Source organism: Micropterus salmoides, unplaced genomic scaffold, assembly GCF_014851395.1.
Source record: "Micropterus salmoides isolate LMB-PRFRI ecotype aquatic unplaced genomic scaffold, ASM1485139v1 Ms_hic_scaffold_9, whole genome shotgun sequence".
Taxonomy (NCBI): Eukaryota; Metazoa; Chordata; class Actinopteri; order Centrarchiformes; family Centrarchidae; genus Micropterus; species Micropterus salmoides.
The window spans coordinates 32656637-32674662 of record NW_024044681.1 but is presented as its reverse complement, the minus strand read 5'-3'; the positions used below and the strand labels follow the sequence as shown (position 1 = coordinate 32674662).

Below are 18026 nucleotides of genomic sequence, written 5' to 3'. Positions count from 1 at the left end.
AGCGGTTAATTACACTCTTTGTTTGTTTTTAGATATGTGTGCCAGATTTACAGTATTTTTTATGTGTCACACATGTTTAATGTTAATTCATTTGTTCTATGAACTGATTTTATGAGTTTGTTAATGAATAAGACAAAAATGTGAAAACATTTGGAGTAAAAGTGTCCCACTCCGTACTGATTTGTGGATCAGTTGAAGCACATCACAGCATGTGATTCCTTTGCTTCCGTGTCCAGATTTGAAAAAACACAACACACAAATGGATATTGTTGGAAAAGGACTTGTTTGTCATATATATTGATATATTGAAAACAGCTGTGGGTCCTGTTTATTTCTAACAAATATTCCAGTCTCACTGTGACTGTGGCCCAAAGGTTAAATGGAAGAATAATTTTTCTTTGAGGTTTTTATTTCGCATAAGTTAATTCGGGAGGATGCTGATCACTGTTCAGCCTTGTTTCTGTATTTTGTTAACCCAGACAACTCCGGCAACATGAGGACAAGTTCAGGCCTAAGTGCTAAAATTGCTCCTCCACTTCTTTCGACAGCCACACTTGTTGAGTGGCTGAAACATACACACAGCCTTGGCTTAAAGCAGGAAGACCATATGAGCTCAGTGCACGGCTCAAATCCCCCCAGATCTGTTCTCTCAAGTTGTCCAAATGAATGGCCAAGGCATAAAATTCAGACATTTTTTCTCTTGCTGCAACTCAAGCGCATCACAGTAAATCAATCTTTTGCCCTCGCAAATCTTTCAACTTGAGCTCTCATTTAAAGTAACCATTTTTTATAGGGAGAAAAAAGCATCCGAGGAGGGTATTCAGCTTCATACACACGCATATGTGTTTCAATTTCTCCTCCATTTGTAACATAAGGGTAATTTTGAATGGTAGCCAGATTACCCCCCTCTCTTTAATTGCTTCCATATTTCACAGCCTGAATGAGGTAATACCAGTTATTTGGCAAACGACTGAGTGGGACGGGCAGCCAGCAAAGCCATTATGTGTGATTAGCACTGTTTGCAGCACTCGTTTGATTTGTGAATTGTCTGATTGGTGACACACCCCAAGGGAAAAGAGGTTTTTTTTGTTGTTTTTTTTTTTTTTTACTTAAGAATACCCAACTGGAAACTATGTGCCACCATCAATCATCAATAACCTGCTACTGAAAGTGAAACAGGTGCTGAAATGTTTAGGCCGACCAATTTTGAAAGGCCAAATCAGCAAAGACATATCTTGGCTGATATTTTGTGTGGATGTTGAGCGGCTTCGTTTTTCTTGTCAAAAATGTATTAATCGTTTCACCCTAGAATTTAATACATTATTTCAACCATGCGGTGCTTAAAAAAGCCAAGTTTACATTACTGTATTCAAACGACATAATAATTTCACTTTATTACCACTTGGGTCTTGTTTTTTTAGTTGGGTTTTCTTGTAAAATCTGATAAGCTCATCTTACTAAAATCTAGTAATTAAAGAATTAATTAAAATAGATTCTGGCTATGTTTACTTTATATCTACTTGTTAAGTTTACTTAAAAATGTATTACTTAATTTTGTCAACCTGTAAATGGCCTGATGTTGTGCTTTCTATTATAATAACATTGTACTCAGGTTAACTGTTAAAATCAACGAGGCAAAAAACCCACCAAACTTTCGTACATTGTTTAAATAACAAACAGAAAGGCCCAAATTCAGTCTCCACTCCCCAGATACATCCTTCTTCTCCCCACTAACCTGTTTCATCCAAATCTCCTCTTCCAACACACGTATGGTCAGTGTGTGGTCGTACACTCTTGTATCGGCAAATACTTCTGGAAACGCTTTCTTTAAAATGTGCACAAATAGCTGCATGACTGTTTGGGTGGCCCTGTTCAGATCGGGCATTAAAGTCTGTCTCGGGTGCTGCAATGACAACCACACAGCTAAAAATACAGGTGTGAACACGTTCAAAATGCACTGAGAGTTTGACGTGGACGTCATTGTTGGCATGATGTGAATAACATGATGACATAAGTCATCTGTGCGAGTAGAAATAAGTTGCCAAAAGACATAATGAAAAGTTTAACTCGAAGCAGCAGCAGACTTTTACAAAAAAGGAAAAGTACATAATGTAACTAAATTACAACAAGCCTTCCTGGTGAAAAACAACGTGGATTCTAGTTTATTGCTTTAAACCGGTAATAAAGAAACAATGTGGAGGTGAAAACATCATACATGTCTTCTCTGTGTAATGACTCGGGAGGTCAGACGTAGACGCAGAATTTTGAGACACGCTGAAGTTAGCTGTGTGCAACCCATGTCAGACCCAATGTGAATTCTGTGATGTGGATACAAGTATCTGGCCTGGTCTAAACATGTCCTACTTGATATATTCTTATTAGCAGAGACGGAATAGTTCCACGGAGCTCAGTAATGGGCTGTTTTGCTTGCTCTGATCAGAGCATAAGCTCACACGCAGGCTATCCTTCACACACGATGCTCTGCAACTTTAGGAGTCTGTCTCCGGCCTAAACAGGCATAATAAAAGGAATGCTGAAGCTGCAGATTACTTTAAGACTAACTAAACGTGTGAGCTGGCTGCTTACCAAAACTTCCCTCCTTACTGTTCTGTTCTCAGTCGACCAATTACACTCTTATTAAAATGAAACAAATGCAGTACGTATGTTGGTTTGGGTAGATTAATCTTTATTTGAAGAGGCATGGCTGGAGGGCCATTACAAGGAGCAAGTAGGTGTGAAGGGTTAAAGCAATTAGCGCACATCTCTGTCACATCCTGCTAGGGAGCAGATTTCAGATGTTCTGCCAGTGGACCCACTCACTCCTCATTTCTCCTGCTGCCCCTCTCATGGCCCTGCTGTGGGCTGCACATTTCCAACTCTTTCTAAATAGTCAAGTCCTAATATTTACTTCTCACTTTCAAGCAACAGGCAGAGCGGGAGCTGGGCGCAGTCTGTCGGCGCAGGAGAGTGGAGGTGGCAGGAACTGATGCCCTCATTAATTCTGCAGAGGGAAACAAACATTTGTCCTTTCAGGGCCTTGTGTGACTTTGTGGAGGGGTGCAGCTGTAGACTGACAGGAGCATTCTTGTTTGCCGGGTTCATGTTTGTATTATGAAGCCCTGTGTGCGTGTGTGTGTGTGTGTGTGTGTGTGTGAGTGACCCGAGCTTGCCTGCTAACCACTAAATGAATTTATGCAGCTAATCTTGAGAGCAACGGCAGAGTTTGCATTGTTTAGGTGCAAAGTATCCTGTGCACTGTACTGTGTACTTGTCAGTAAATGTGTTGGTAGACATCTCACTGTTAAGCATCAGTAAGATGTAATCTTAGCTATAAGTTTGTTTTATTATGCAATCACCAAGCTCTGTGTTACTGTAAAAACCCACTATAGTGTCTTGTATTGTTCTTCCTTGCTGTCTTTCATTATTTCTTTTTCTTGCTGCCATTGTTTGGAAAGCAGTGTGACCCCCACACTGTTCCACAGTAGAATGACAATAACATCGAAGCTATTCAGCACAGTGCAGCACTGGAGTCAAATTTAATGTTTATCCTACTCCAAGTAAATGATTAAGTAAGTCTTTTCTCTCTCTGTCTCAGGAACAAACAAAGACAAAACAATAACCATCTGCTGTGTAGACTGGTTCAGAGATGTCCCACGTCTCTCCGTAGAGGTGTGTGTATGTGATTGTCCAGCTTGTCACAAATGGTGTACAGTTTTGTTATGCGTTGTGTTTATTATTAGCCAGCCAACCCTGCTCCCATCCGACAGTTTAACTTTGAAAAAGTTGAGATGAATGCGTATGACAGATTGTTTCCTCTGGTTTCCCATTCCTCCTTCCATCCTTCTTTCTCTCTGCAGTGGGCCCAGATTGTTGCCTGGGAGGTTGGATCGCAGTGCATTCCTACACGATCTGTTCCCTGAAGAATTTGCATCACAATCTTCACTCCACAATGCGCCACAGTTCACAATTCCCCGATCATATATCCCAATGGCAGACACTTGGCTTGCCACAGAACATCTTTGATGACAGCTTTTTATGTCATGACAAACAGATGGGACTCAGCAGGTCTAGTTTTCAAGAGAAGCCAAATCTATGGATTTAAATTATTTCAGTAACTAGGGGCTAATGGGAATGAGAGTTCTTTTATTTATTAAACAGCATCAGCCAAATATACTTCTAAAATGTCATGTGAATATTTATAAACTTTCTATTCATGACTAACCGAATGATTTCCAGGATAGGGGTGTTTTTTTTTTCCTATGGAAAATGCCATAGAAAGGTAGAAGAAGCAACTTACCAGAAGTTTTTCAAAATGATATGAAATGATATGAGCATGAAGCTCTTGACATGACATAAAAACACTCAAACACGCAAATGTTCCCTTTTTCTATCCTGTCAGCTGCACTAATCTGAAATGAAATGCGATTCATCCTAACTTCTCCATCAGGGGGCTTCTTTTCATGCACCTCTACACGGAGTCAAGGCAGAACACCCCTCACTCCCAGAACATTTGACAGAAAGGAAACAGAGCACTTCACAGTGATGGACGGCCTCTTCAGCGTTGAGGCCCTCACACTTCTTCTCAGCCTGCCAGCTGGGGATTAGCACTACAGCCTTGGCTGTTGCCTCCAAATACCCCTCACCCTTCCCCAAGAAAAAAATCCTCTGCTAACCTTGGCGGTTCCCTACCACTGTCTTCCAACCACCAACCCTCCATCTCCCCCCTCCAAACCAACATCAGCCTCCAGCATTCCTCGCTGCATCACATGGCCCTCGAGCTCGGCCGATGCTGCCCCAGGCTGAGAGATCTGAGTACCAGCGAGGTGCCAACATTCCAGGCTGACGGGCGTTTTGTTGGAGGGATTTCCTGTGGGCTTTCATGCCAGCGAGGAACAATTACTGCTGCTCAACAATCACTGGCTGTGACAGGTGGATACAGAGCCAGGGGCGTCCCACCAATCATCCCTCTTTGGCTTGGAGGTGCCACTTTGAGCTGAGTGCTCACTGGGAGTCCGTTTATATTTGGTTACAATTTTTTATTGAATTTAGTTCAGCGAGGAAAGACACATTTTATCCCTGTTAGAGAGTAGCCACTAAACAAATCTGACAAAACCAAACAAACAAGCACACAAACAGGTGAGCAAGTGCCAGGTAACGTGGAGTGCCAGGCTATCGTGAAGAACAGAAAGGAGGAATCTTGCCTTTCGGGTCCTTTAAATGGCCCCCATAATGTTTCATTTTTCAACAGAGGTCACTTCTTCTTATCAGTTTGATTGTCTGAAGTTGTGCTGCACTTCGACCACACAAGGGCCATATTAGCTTTAAATTAGATCATGTTTAGCACAGATTAAATCAACCAAGCCGCTCAATGAGGTGCAGCTGTGTGTCCGGCTCTATTTTGGCTAGGGCACTTGAGGAGGCTTTGATGAAGACTGTGGAATGAATCTCTGAATCATTCATCCTTGCAATATTTCACAGATATGCCTTTAGTCTATCAGAAGGACTTAACCAGACTTTTAAGCTGTGTATTTATAATCTTAACCTTGCCAGCATTTTGGGGCAAGGGGAAGTGAGAGGTGTTTAAAAAAATGGAAATTGTTAAAAGTTTGTACTTTGCATGTGCACTCTGATGTCTCTGTCACACATACATGTGCACACACTTTCAATCAGCTGGTTTCCATTGAGGTGAAGGTCAGAGTGTAGATGCCACTTATGCAGCTCTAATAGAGGCTGATTAAAAGAGGACAAATGGAGGACTGGAGATCATTTGGACTGCTTGAGAAGGGCTAGAAATCCCGTTGCTTTTTCATGCATACTCTGGCTCAGCTCTCCTCCACAGTTGTCATTGTCAATCACAACATAGAGTCTGTGAAGTTTTTATTAATTTATATTTCTCGTCCTTTACTCTTTCAGTCCGTGCTGTCAGTATGCATTTGATATAATTTATGAAATTAGATTCAAACATCTGCGCTTGAAAAAAAAAACTTGGCAGTGGAAATTGTTCTTTTTTAACTGCAAGTCAGTGATTTCTGCTGAAGGTAAATAGATTCTGAGAAGGAGGTTGGAAATCTTCTCCGGTCCATAATTCTGTTAAGTGCCAAGACCTCAATTGCTCTCAGATTCATCCTTTTCTCTGCCAAACAAAGACCAGGGTTACTGAGGTATTTTAGTTGTGGCAAGGCCGGGACAAGAGAAACTAATTATTTGTACTGACACTTTTAGTCCCGAGCTAAACTGTTGGTTGGAGGGTGTAGCGGAAGAAATTATCTGTCTGCGTCGCCGCCAGTCACAGGAAAGAGATGTTTTGGCCTTGAAGCTGAGAGGGGCACATGAGAAGGTCCCCACATGAAAGACCCAGGCGGGCTCTGTGCTTTAATCACTGCTGGCCCTGGCTGGGAGGAACCATTTCATGTCTGCGCTTTTTGCATCTCAAACTGCATCTTTGTTTGTTTGTCTTCTGCTTTTGTTTTGATAAATGATAATCAGTTCACTTGCGGCTCTCTCTCTTCAGTTCTGCCTGCTCTTCACATCTGACGTGGCAGACGTGTTCACATGTGAGAGTTGAAACTAGAGTGGCTGAGTGGAGGATAAACGGGCAAAATGACAGAGCTGGAGATCATCTCTTGATTTTCTGTTATTGCAGCGGCACTGATCCTTTTCAAGGCTGTATCAGGTAATAAAGAAATTCCACATTAGCTGGGCTCCACTTGTTTACTTTCAGACGTTGGTCCAACTGTGAGCCGTTGCTCTTCTGCCACAATCAATTACCAACTTCAGCGCTGTGGCTGCTGCTAATAAAAGCTCAACGAGTCAGAAAACACCTTGGTTCTGCACAGAGTGACATGCCGGAGAATCAAACTAGCGTACTTCCTCCTTTTCCACATGTCTGAGCAATGTATCTGAGCAGCCATCGCCAGCAGATATGATTTATGAGCACCTATGCACCGATCTCCCCTGCCTGACCCCGTTTAGCCAGGAGGACAAGGTTACTTAACAAATCAAAATCAAAAGTGGGAAAAAGCTGCATAGGTCTCCAGGTCATTACGCTCTTGTGTGTTTCAGGAGGATTTGTGTTTTTTTATTGGAGTTTTTCTTGCCTGTCTCCACGTGTTGGCCTCTCTGAGTGTTTCTCCGGTGGCTCTGTGTGCTCAGCCTCTCTTTTGCTCTCAATGCTCTACTGACCTTGCACTTTTCTTGTTTCCCTCAGCACTGTGTTGCAGCAGCTGGACTGGCGGCTCTGGCCTCTGACTTGCCTCCATGGGGCCACAATCATTTCCTGTGCGCCCCTCTGCCCTTTCTCTTGCTGACAGTGGCTCTAATCCCTCTGGCTGCACTCGGCCTGTCTTCTGCCTGCCAACAGTGGAAGACATTCATTTTAAAATGGAAATTATTACCTGATGAACATATGCATTTTTTCCCCCCCAGTTTTGTTTTGCTGCGAATTAAAGAAAAACCTTGCTAAATTAATGGCACGTGCTTTTGGTCAAAATTCTGTAAAATGGTCAAAGTTCTGTAAAATGCAATGCAATAAAATTTGTTAGTAAATAAAAATAAAAATAACCATTTGGAAGATATTGAAATGATGGCATAAAATATTATGACAACAGATGTAAACATATTGTGTTTTTATTTCTATAATTTAATATTACTATTATGTACAGTCTAAATCTGCTCTCTGAAAAGTGCAATGAGATAACTTCTGTTATGAATCGGTGCTGTATAAATTAAAGTGGAATGGAACTGACTTGAATTGAATAAAGATATAATAGATTACTGAGAGTAAGTCTGTTGCTAATAATACTGATTACCAGGCTACCACAGTTACTACTAATATGAGGTGGGAAATACTGTACTTTTTACCTCACTTCATTCATTTGCTATTGTACAGCTATAGTTACTACTTAAAGTTTATTAATCAGCAATAACAACCTAATTAAAATATAATAGTTACAGGGGCCATTCAACCACATTATGTGATACTTCCAGTACATTTAGCTGACTATTTAAAATTCAAGGGTTTTACCTGTGATGAAGTATATTAGTGGAAAATCACAGGTTTGATGATATTATTATTATTATTATTATTATTATTATTATTATTATTATTATATTATTATTATTATTATTATTATTATTATTATTATTATTCTTTTGAGCTATAAAATGTACTGAGCTATAAAATGTACTGTGATATTGTATTGTGTTTAGTTTCCAAACAGGAAAATAATGAGTAAGAATAAACAGGAGTGTGGTGCCAGGAAAGCTTGCATGCCTACCTGCAACCCTGTGTGTTTGGGACGTATCTCTCTACAGTAATATCTCATACATTATCTCACTATTGCAGCATCAGAATCACAATCAGAAGGAGCTTTATTGCCAAGTAGTGTTTTACACATACGAGGAATGTGCTTTGGTGATAGGGTGCTACACGTAGACAAACATACAGTCGACATAAATAAATGTAGAAATATATTAATATGGAATAGAAGAGCAATGTTTCAGATATATACATGTGCATTATTCTGGGACTGTGCTGTGCAGAAGTAACGCAACAGAAGAGAATATTGGATGATGGGACTGATGTTTCAGTTTAATTGAACTCGCTAGGCTGAGGCAGCAGAGCTCAGATGAGGGAGGACAGAAAACACAGTGTTATCTGTAATCTGTGGTGGAAACAGTAGCTTGTTACTATAAATTACATTTTACATGACTGGGATAGCAAAAATGTTAAAATAAAAAAGAAAACATGCAAGTTTTTATTATATTTAGAATGAAGAAAATTGAACTGTGCAGCATAATTCAGTAGATGAATGGTCAGCTCTTGATTATGAGCTGTAATCTGATCATTAAAAACTCATATGGCAGAAATGATCTGTCAGCCAGCACATATATTCAGACAACCAACCACATTTCGTTTGTGCCACTTTTGCCCTGTAATATTAAAACAAGTAACAAATTGAGATGTTTTTACTGACAGTCATCTGAGCACTCTTGTGGTTACTTGGTTCCCCACATGATCATGGAAATAACTCCACACTTCTGGGAACGTAAAACCTCGGTAGATGCCAGAAGCTACACGGCAACAAATGCATATGCAGCGAGGATGCGGGAATCACATCTGGTTGTAGTGTGTGTTTGCGTGCGTGTGAGCGAGAGGATGTCAGCCAAGGACAGCAAGAACTGTAAGCCTGTTCATCTCTGTCAGCTAAAACAATCTAGATGTCAGATATTAGGAGAGCCTGTCTTGTGCATCTGTACACCCTCAGTGATCAGTCTGACAGGGTCTTCTTTGGACATCATAACGTAAAGTGTTGTTGTGATGTGACGGCCCTGCTGCTCCAAGCTGCAGCATTCGCAGTTTTATCGTAATTTTTAACTAAACTATTAATTAAGTTGTAGAGCACAAAAAGTTGAAAACCCTAAATGGAGTACAGTGGAAGAGAAACAGCTCCCAGAACTACTAATCTGTTCTTCCTTGTTTGTTATGTAAAACCTTGATAGGAACCATTCAGGATCAACTATCTGTAAAATATTTGCAGCACCTACATACAGGGCTGACTCTATCTTAAAGGCCTGACAGTAGTATCATTGTGTTAGAAGATACAGATAACTCCTTTTGCATGTAAGGTGTTTTGTTAAGACTTATGTTTTTTTAAGACTTATACAATTTATACACCCTCATTTCATCAGCAGCTAAGCTGGGGACATGCTATGGTTCCGTGTTTAGATATATATATGGATAGAATGAAGCATAATGCACATAACATACTTATCCATTAAGTTCCGAGAGCCCACAGTGATCTTCAAATTGCTTATGCTGTCAAACAAAATCATCCGAATTAATATGATATGAAACAAGACAAAGAAGACATGAGCTGACTGTGGCTTCTCACAATACTTGGTTTCAGGAAATCACCACCCACTACTGAAGTGACGAGTCAAGTCACAAAATAGTCCAGAATTTCCAGTTAAGACTGCTTTATTGCCAAATTGTGGTAGATGTGTGTGTGGTTAGTTCAACGGACGCACACAACAGTCGGAAACAAAGGCATTAACACTCTTTTTGTAACTTAATTGGAACTCTCAGATCTCTCCATGATCTAGTGAACTGCACTGGGCGGTTGGAACATACCACTCTAAGATTGGGCAGAAAGTACCACTTTAACACAAATATTACGTTAATGATCTAATTGTTAGAGTGTTGAGAATGACAAGGTTATAGTTTATATTTATTTGCTTCATGAAATTAATGCAATAAGTAAATTTGTTGTATGTTTTAAGACTTTAAGACCCAAAGAAAAGTTAAATTACCTTGTTAAAAATTCTTAATTAAAAATTTTGATGATATGCATGTATATATATATATATATATACACATAATATACATATATATATAAATATATATATATACATATACATATATACATATATATACTGTATATACTGTACATGTATGATATCATATGATATCATCAAAGATCATAAAATCCTGCTTGTACATGCACAAACTAAAGTGAGATTTAAGGTGAGCACAGAAGAACTCAGCAGATGAACGTGAAAACAGCCTTCTAGTGGCAGACTCTGCAGTGAAGCGCAAACATCACAGTTAATGAACAATAAGAGAAACACAGTTTTGAGTGGAAAATGATTCCAGCTCATAGACACATGAGCAATGAGCTTTATTTGAGGTGATTATTGAATATTAAATCACGAGATTTGGATTTAACCAAATGCACTAACTAGAACAAAGAGGCCTTTTGTTTTTGACCAGTGACTTGCAGCCATGCTTCTCTGAATCGGGGCCTGAAACTGTTGCTGCTGATTGGTGCTTTCAGTTCATGTGTTTCTCTGTGCTGGTGGGTTGGGGTCTGCTGCCATCTTAGATCCTCTAATTGTGCTTCCACTGAAAAGAAACTGGTGTGAAAAATGAGAAGTGGATGTTGAGACACTACTTAGTGACAGACAACCATTCTAGAAGATGTGTTTGTTTTCTTGAAAAATGCAACAATGAAAACTCGGTCATCAACTCAGATAAACATTATTAGCAGTCTCTGATAGCAGCCACAGCTATATACAGAGTTTCAGTCATGGCTTTGATATTTCTTATACTGTCATAAACATTTATACTTCAATTAAAATCATATTTCATTTCTCACACAAGCTGTTTATGAGTCATTATACTCCCGAGTCATGCAATCTTTTGCATCTCACCCTCTATTTGTAACGACAGCAAGACACAGCCGAGAAGAAAGATGGATCAAATATTTACTCTCTCCATTGTTCTCCTGGTGGCCTCTCCTTTCTCACATGCTGAGGTATCCAATAGATATAAACAGATTCATCTGAAGAATCATTAACAAATGGGATCTGGCAGTGTGCAAGGCTATTTTCCCTGCGTTTAGTCCTTTCTGTCATAATTTCTGTGGAAATTACATAGGTGAGGATATTCTAGTTTCTTTTACAACTGGTTTAAAGGTTTGACATCCAGTGGATCATTACAGGAGAGCATGCAGTACTTATCAGAAGAACAAATATTATCGGTTATATCATAATTCATGCTGTCGAATCAAAGTCCTCTCAGGTTTTCAAAGTGCTTCCAAAAGGTGAAAGTGCTAATTAGAAGGTTGTAGCATGTTGTCTCCCAACATGCAGCTGGTAAGAGTATACCTCATTACAGAAACTAGTTTTAAATCATATCTCAGTTTAGGATGACATTTAGAATGTTGGGTTTTACAGAAATATGTTTTCTAACTGCATTTAGGAAAAGAAAACCTTTTCCAAGAATATGAATTTTTATTACAGAGCCCTAACTGAAGAATGTCCTAAATTGGGAATCCTAATGAGTTTAGCAGCTGCTTCGGTAATAAGAAGATATGATTTGTCTTTGAAACTTAAGGTAAGACAGGACAAGGACATTTTTCTGTGATGAAGCCCCTGGTATTCATCTTTTATCTCCATAGCAACAGAAACAAACAAACCACCACTTTAGAATTACTCTCAGACTATGGAGCCATTTCTCTGTAATCACACACTGTCTCATGTGTGATTACAAACATTTCTACCTGTGAGGAATCATTTCATTTTTAATAGCAGTGCAACACCTGAATAAGGTGAAATAACAGTGTCGTGGTCTGGGATTGATGGCGAGTCAGAATCCACCGCAGAGACTTGTTTTACAGCTTTTGTCAAATTTTGAACAAGTAATTCAGCAAATATTATTCCCTCTTTGTATGACCTCTGGGTCAAGATGAACCTACAGTAAATTGGGTGTTCATAGACTTTTTATTTCCTTTTTTTCCTATTCATTGTTCACTTAAATGCTGAATGTTTTTACATCTTTGCAGTATATAAAAATAATCATCTTGTTTGCACCCCTAAAGCCCTTAGAGTGCTAAATAAATTAAATTCATATGGGGAACACAAGCACAACAACAACAACAAAAATATGACCCAAAAATAGCTATCACGATAATACCAATTATAATGGAGATATTAAACTACGTGAAAGATACTTTTTAAGTGTTGCTCTTTCTGTGCATGTGATCACTAATATATCTTCAGTCTTTTATGACTTGCACTCAGCTTTGCTTTAATATACTCAGTCAGAGCTCTGTGAGCAGCCTAATAAATCTGTATGCTCTCACTCCAGTCTTCTTTTCACTCCACTGACAAAGAGCGCGAGGAGAAAGCAGCCACAGGGTATTAAGTTTCTCCTGAAACCCCAAACCGGAGCATTGATGAGGACCTGACATGCAGCGCTCACTGGGGAACAAAGAGATTTTATTGGAGTCCATCCCTGCAGGGGGCTTCTGGCCTTCACAGAGGCAGAGCTTCCTGAGCTGTCCATGATACTCCCTGTTGTGGTGGGATTATGGGGTGAAGGCCCATCTGCCCTGCTGGAGCGAGCTGTGGAGGTCAGGCAGGCCCAGGCTGATGGCCCCTGCCCCCATGACATTCCTCAGCAGCACAGTGTGTCTCAGCTAATTGGCCCTCTACAGGCAGTGTAATTGAAAGATGCCCACGCATCCCTGACATCCCAACACTTTACTTTATTGTATTTTTATCACTAAAGATTTTTTAAACTAATAATCTGAGTAGTTTTTATGGCTGAACAGATATTCAACCTACAGTATATTGTGTTCATTAAAGCTCTTACATGTTGGACAGGCCTGAATGTCTTCCCTGGGAAAAGTCTTATGGTCCACAGGAGGAGGTGTGTTTTTGCTTTTCTATTAACAGCTGCAACAGTGGTTTCTTTGTAATAAATATGAGAGGAAACTTGTAGTTAGCATGAGTAATAATAACCATGGCTGAAAAGACAAAGAAAAGAGCACCACCCACGGAAAAACTCGCTAAGATTTCGTTCGGTCACTTCCAGTGGGTGGAGTGTCTGAAGGTATTATATTTAGCCAGTCTGTAGAATCTCACCTGATGTTGCAGTTTTATCTTAGAAGACAGATAAGGTGTGTCATTTGCCTGCAGCTTTAAAACCTTGCTAATTTGCTGTCACTTTTGTGTTGAAGCCTTCTCATGACTTTCCATCTGTTATTTGACTTATCAGCAGAGAACCGTTGGTCTTTGTGAGCCAGAACACCCAGAACTGACATTTAGGGATGATTTGTTTAGCTTGCTCTGATCAGAAGAGAGGGTCACATGCCGGCGATCCCTCACTCACCAAACAAAGATGCACTGAAACTGTAAGCATCTGCCACAGGACTGAAACCAGCAGGTGTTTAACCACATCAGGCAGAAAGCTCAAACATTTCAATGATCTCTAATCTTCTATTGATTTTCATGTGTGTGTTTTTATTCTCCTGAACACAGTCCAAAGCTGTGAGCAAGCCAACCTGGCAAGTCAAAATCCACCCGATCCAACTTGGACCCAGCCGGTGTGTGTCTCTGTTTCTAAGCTACGGCTCAGCTCTGCTATCTATACCAGATCAGATCATATTCTTTGTCCTTTTACTTCTCTGATGTTCTGTAAGGTGTACTGAGCGTCTGGGAAAAACAGAGGAGGACACATTGCTGGTCAGGAGAGACCACTAGAATTTAGCTTACATAAATTGTGGGAGTTTTACATGGGGCTTTACTGGTCCCTTGTGAAGAAATGTGAAGGAACATCAACCAATATAAACTCAAATCATAAAATCCAACACGGTACCGTATGAGTAAGTGGTTTCCCATGGTTGCAAAATCAAAAATGTGCGAGTTCCGCTTGCTTGCATGGCTGACACTGCCCACCGTGGTGGACATTGCCTCACTCTCCAAGTGTGACTCTTACCTCAGAGCTGTTGTACTCCATCCTCCTGATAGGCAAGACAGGAGGTCGCTGTGCCGTTGTGGTTTGTTGTGTTGCGTGTTATCCAGCGTCTCTGTGGGGGAGCTGTTGCCGTCAGTGTTGAGATCTGCTGCCCGAGGCTCGGTGTGCTGCTGAACTGTGCAGAAATACAAGCCCTCAGTGTTTTCAAAGCAATTTACAGGTCTTAATTGTACGCTCCAAATGACGCGTCATATATCACATCGCAGGTAGAATGTTAGTCTGTACATGACAAGCCTACAAGCCTACAAGACGACTCCAGTCTGACTGGCATCATTTGCCTGAGAACATTTGTGTAATGGCGGAGTGTGTGTTTTCTCTCTGTTTATTATTCAGAGCAATACTACATTATAATTTCATCATGTTATTGCCATATTGCCACATTGTTGATGGAGAAATAGTTGTGTTTTTTTTTAAGCTGGCTGCATACCGAGCTGAAATTAGAGACTAGAGTTTGGCATATCTCTGTCAATGCTGCACTTCCACAAATTGTAATAATAGAATGTGTTCAGAATAGTTTTCATCAGCAACAAAATGTACACAACCATACCATGTTCACCATCTTATTTAACATGTAAGCATTCTAACATTTGCTAATCGGCAGTAAACACAAAGTACAGCTGAGGAATATCATTACATTTGCAGGTAGTTGTCGTGAAGTAACGTACTTAACAAATCTCTCTGACAGTTGCTGAGATATTTCAATAAAGAGCAAAAATGTCAACCTTATGGTGGCGCTAGAGGAAAATTCAGGGGATCAACAAATTCAGCAGAATACATCATCTGGGAACAATAAATGTATTTACAAAATCTGGTGCCAATCTATTTGGTAGATGTTGAGATATTTCATTAAATAAGCGAAAGGTTTGACTTGCTGTGATGCTATAATTCGCCAAAGTCAGAAGAATTTATCTCCTAGGGAACTTCAACATCTAAAGCCAATTTCATGGCCATCCATCCAATTTCTGTTTGGACAGACAGGCCAACATTGCTTCATTTCATGAATGCTAACCTGGATCTGCAAAAAGTCTAATCACACATACCTTAGTCCATGACCTAATTTCCCATCAAATTCCATTGAAATGAGACAAACAGGAAGCAGGAACAAAACATAACCTATTTTCCCCCAAACCCTGAATTGTCTAAAGGAATGAGTTCTATTGGGTTTGACTGAGTGTGTCAAGAACAAGAGGTTTGCTCTGATAAAAATCTATGTGCAAATTTCTTAGAAGCCTTTTTTTTCTACTAATCTGTCAGTTTTTAAGGAAATTATAATTTGTATATTTTTTTGCTTTCTGATGTATTTTGCCCGAGGGGACAATACATGTTCCCGAGGAAAACCGGTGTTATTTCTTTTGTCACTGCTGACTTTAAAAAGAGCAGTCCCATAGTGAAGTTTTTTAAGAAAAGGCTGACTTTTCCCGTGGCAACCACCTAATCTCCTGAAGGAACGGTGCCACTTCATCAAGCTGTGGTATTTCCTCTCTAGTTCGTCAAAAGCCTGCCATTTTTGTTTTCTTTCAGCTGCCCTCTCCTTCTCTGTAAAAATCACAGATTGCTTACTTTGTTGCAGAGGAGAAAGATGCTAAATGAGAGCTATATGTCATGTCCCGAGTGGAGTCGTCTTCAGAGGAACATTGAGTCTGGACGCACAGTCAGGAGGTGCCTGATGAAGACCTTTGGTCATGGCAGGACTTTGGTTTCAGGTCAGGCTGTGGCCCTCTAGAGACATAAGGTCAGGGGGCAGCTACATCAATACAGCCTCCTGACCTCCCTCCTTGACCCCTGGAGCACCTCATGTCTCTTCTGTACTTTGGCCATCAGGGCACAAGGCAGCAGAGTTGCATAGGTTAATAATAAGGTGTCATTTACAGAGAGATAGATATATGACCAGACAGACAGGCTGTCAGAGATCTTCTATAGTTTGCAACGTTGTTCCTTCTCAGTGGCTGTGACCCTCAGCAGGGTTGGCCTGGCTTAGGCTGACTCTTTCTTTGAAGCCTTGGGGGGGAATAGGCTGTATGTTAGGCTTTATTGCAGGGAAATTGATGGGTCGGGTACCTGCTGTGGCCTGTCATTAGCCCCAAGACAGTCTTATCAGTTTAGACTCAAGCTAGCTCAATTAGGCTCTCAACTGCTGAGGATTACTGCGGACCAATCTGCCTCTGTGCCCCTGCTGCAAGCCAAATGCCCCCTGCTGTTGGTAGGCAGAGTGCAAAGAATCATCTTCACAATGGATCCCAGTGAAGCAAAGAGAGAGAACGGCATGGGATTATCTAGTGCGATTCAGGAGTTGTTTGTAAGCTCTCAACAAGACGTGCCTCCCCTAAGTGTTATTCATCACCGCTCTTTACCACAACTTTACAGGAAACAGATTAACTGCAGTAATTGCGGCTTTGATTTGATGTTCTGTGAAAGTGGGTACAGCAAAGCACTCTAACTGCTTTTCATTGCGCGCTTTGAAGATGATTTATACGGAGGCACATCGAAATCAGTAACACACTGCGTTGTCACAAAAGAGCATAAAAATCTGCTAACAAGGCACTCTATCCAATGTCATAATGATCTACGAAGCTGTTTTTGAAGAGCTACATATCAGTTTCTGAACATAAAGTTCCAAAGTGCTAAAACAGAGCAAACCAATAAAATGTGGCGAAAAAGAAAAATGACATAGAATGTAGAAAAAGTAGAAAACCGAACAAGAAAAACAAAAGAAGTATCCTCAAGTATATTAGTAAGCATACTGAACTTACTTTTTATGAGTGATGTTGATGGAGTCGATTATCCCACAATGCAATGCACACTAGAAATGGAGAGGATACTCACAGCTGGAAAACATTTGAACAAACTGTGGACAATGGTGAGACAGCTCAAGGACCATCTCAGAAAAAAATATATTTACATAATATATACTTTGCATTGTGCCTTCTCTTTGCTATGTTTCCAAATTTAAAACTTCCCTCCAAAGTTGTGGTCTGATTGATCAGCACTCCTACTACTAGCTGCCAAAAGAGTACACTCTGAACATTAGCACATACTTTACAATATTAGCACAAAGTGTGCAATTGGGTCATTGCTCTGGACTTTCACCCAAAATGGCCGCCAGCACATGGTGAGCATGCTTTTCAGTGGCCTTGATACTGACACTTCTGCAGTTCTCACACAAATGCTTTGTTACTGACATCTTCCTTTGGGCCTAAAGAAACTAAAACAGAATCTGTTAATAATTTAAAGAATGAAAAAAAAAACATATAATGGGAATAAACCACTATCCTAGCAACCCAGAATCACGGATGCGTGAAACTGTGGTGCCTGCTCTTTGAAGGAGGACAGAGCATCAAATTTCAAACATTTTTCCCTTTGTAGACATTTAACAACTCCAAAAATCCCATTTGGTGTCAATGTTTAAGCCATTCCCGTGGAACAAAGACACATCGAACAGACACAACAGTAAACGTCTAGGGCTTTATCCGTTCTGGTTCATTGTCTCTTGGTTAAACATCTTGTATGCTCACAATAACACAGTGCCAGCCAGCTCTTGTGTGACCTTCTGTTGTACAATCGACTCACAGCTCAAACTAAAAGAAGATAACGCATTCTTCTCAACAGTTGTTCCTGTTTATTCGGGGGGAAGTCTGTTTTCCATTTCCCTTGTCTTTTCCCATGTGCTGTTGTAAGGGGTCTAATTTTCAGATAATGCTGAGATGAT

The 18026-nt window shown here is 40.3% G+C and overlaps 1 long non-coding RNA gene across 1 annotated transcript; it reads right to left on the bottom strand.

Annotated features, from left to right (window-relative positions):
• Positions 1-2674: 2674 nt before the first annotated feature.
• LOC119896219 lies at positions 2675-17342 on the bottom strand. Its single transcript, XR_005443183.1, has 4 exons — positions 17071-17342; positions 14282-14435; positions 7183-7350; positions 2675-3001 (listed from the first exon to the last, which is right to left on the bottom strand). It is a non-coding gene; the product is annotated as an uncharacterized LOC119896219 (long non-coding RNA).
• Between the last annotated feature and the right edge of the window lie 684 nt (positions 17343-18026).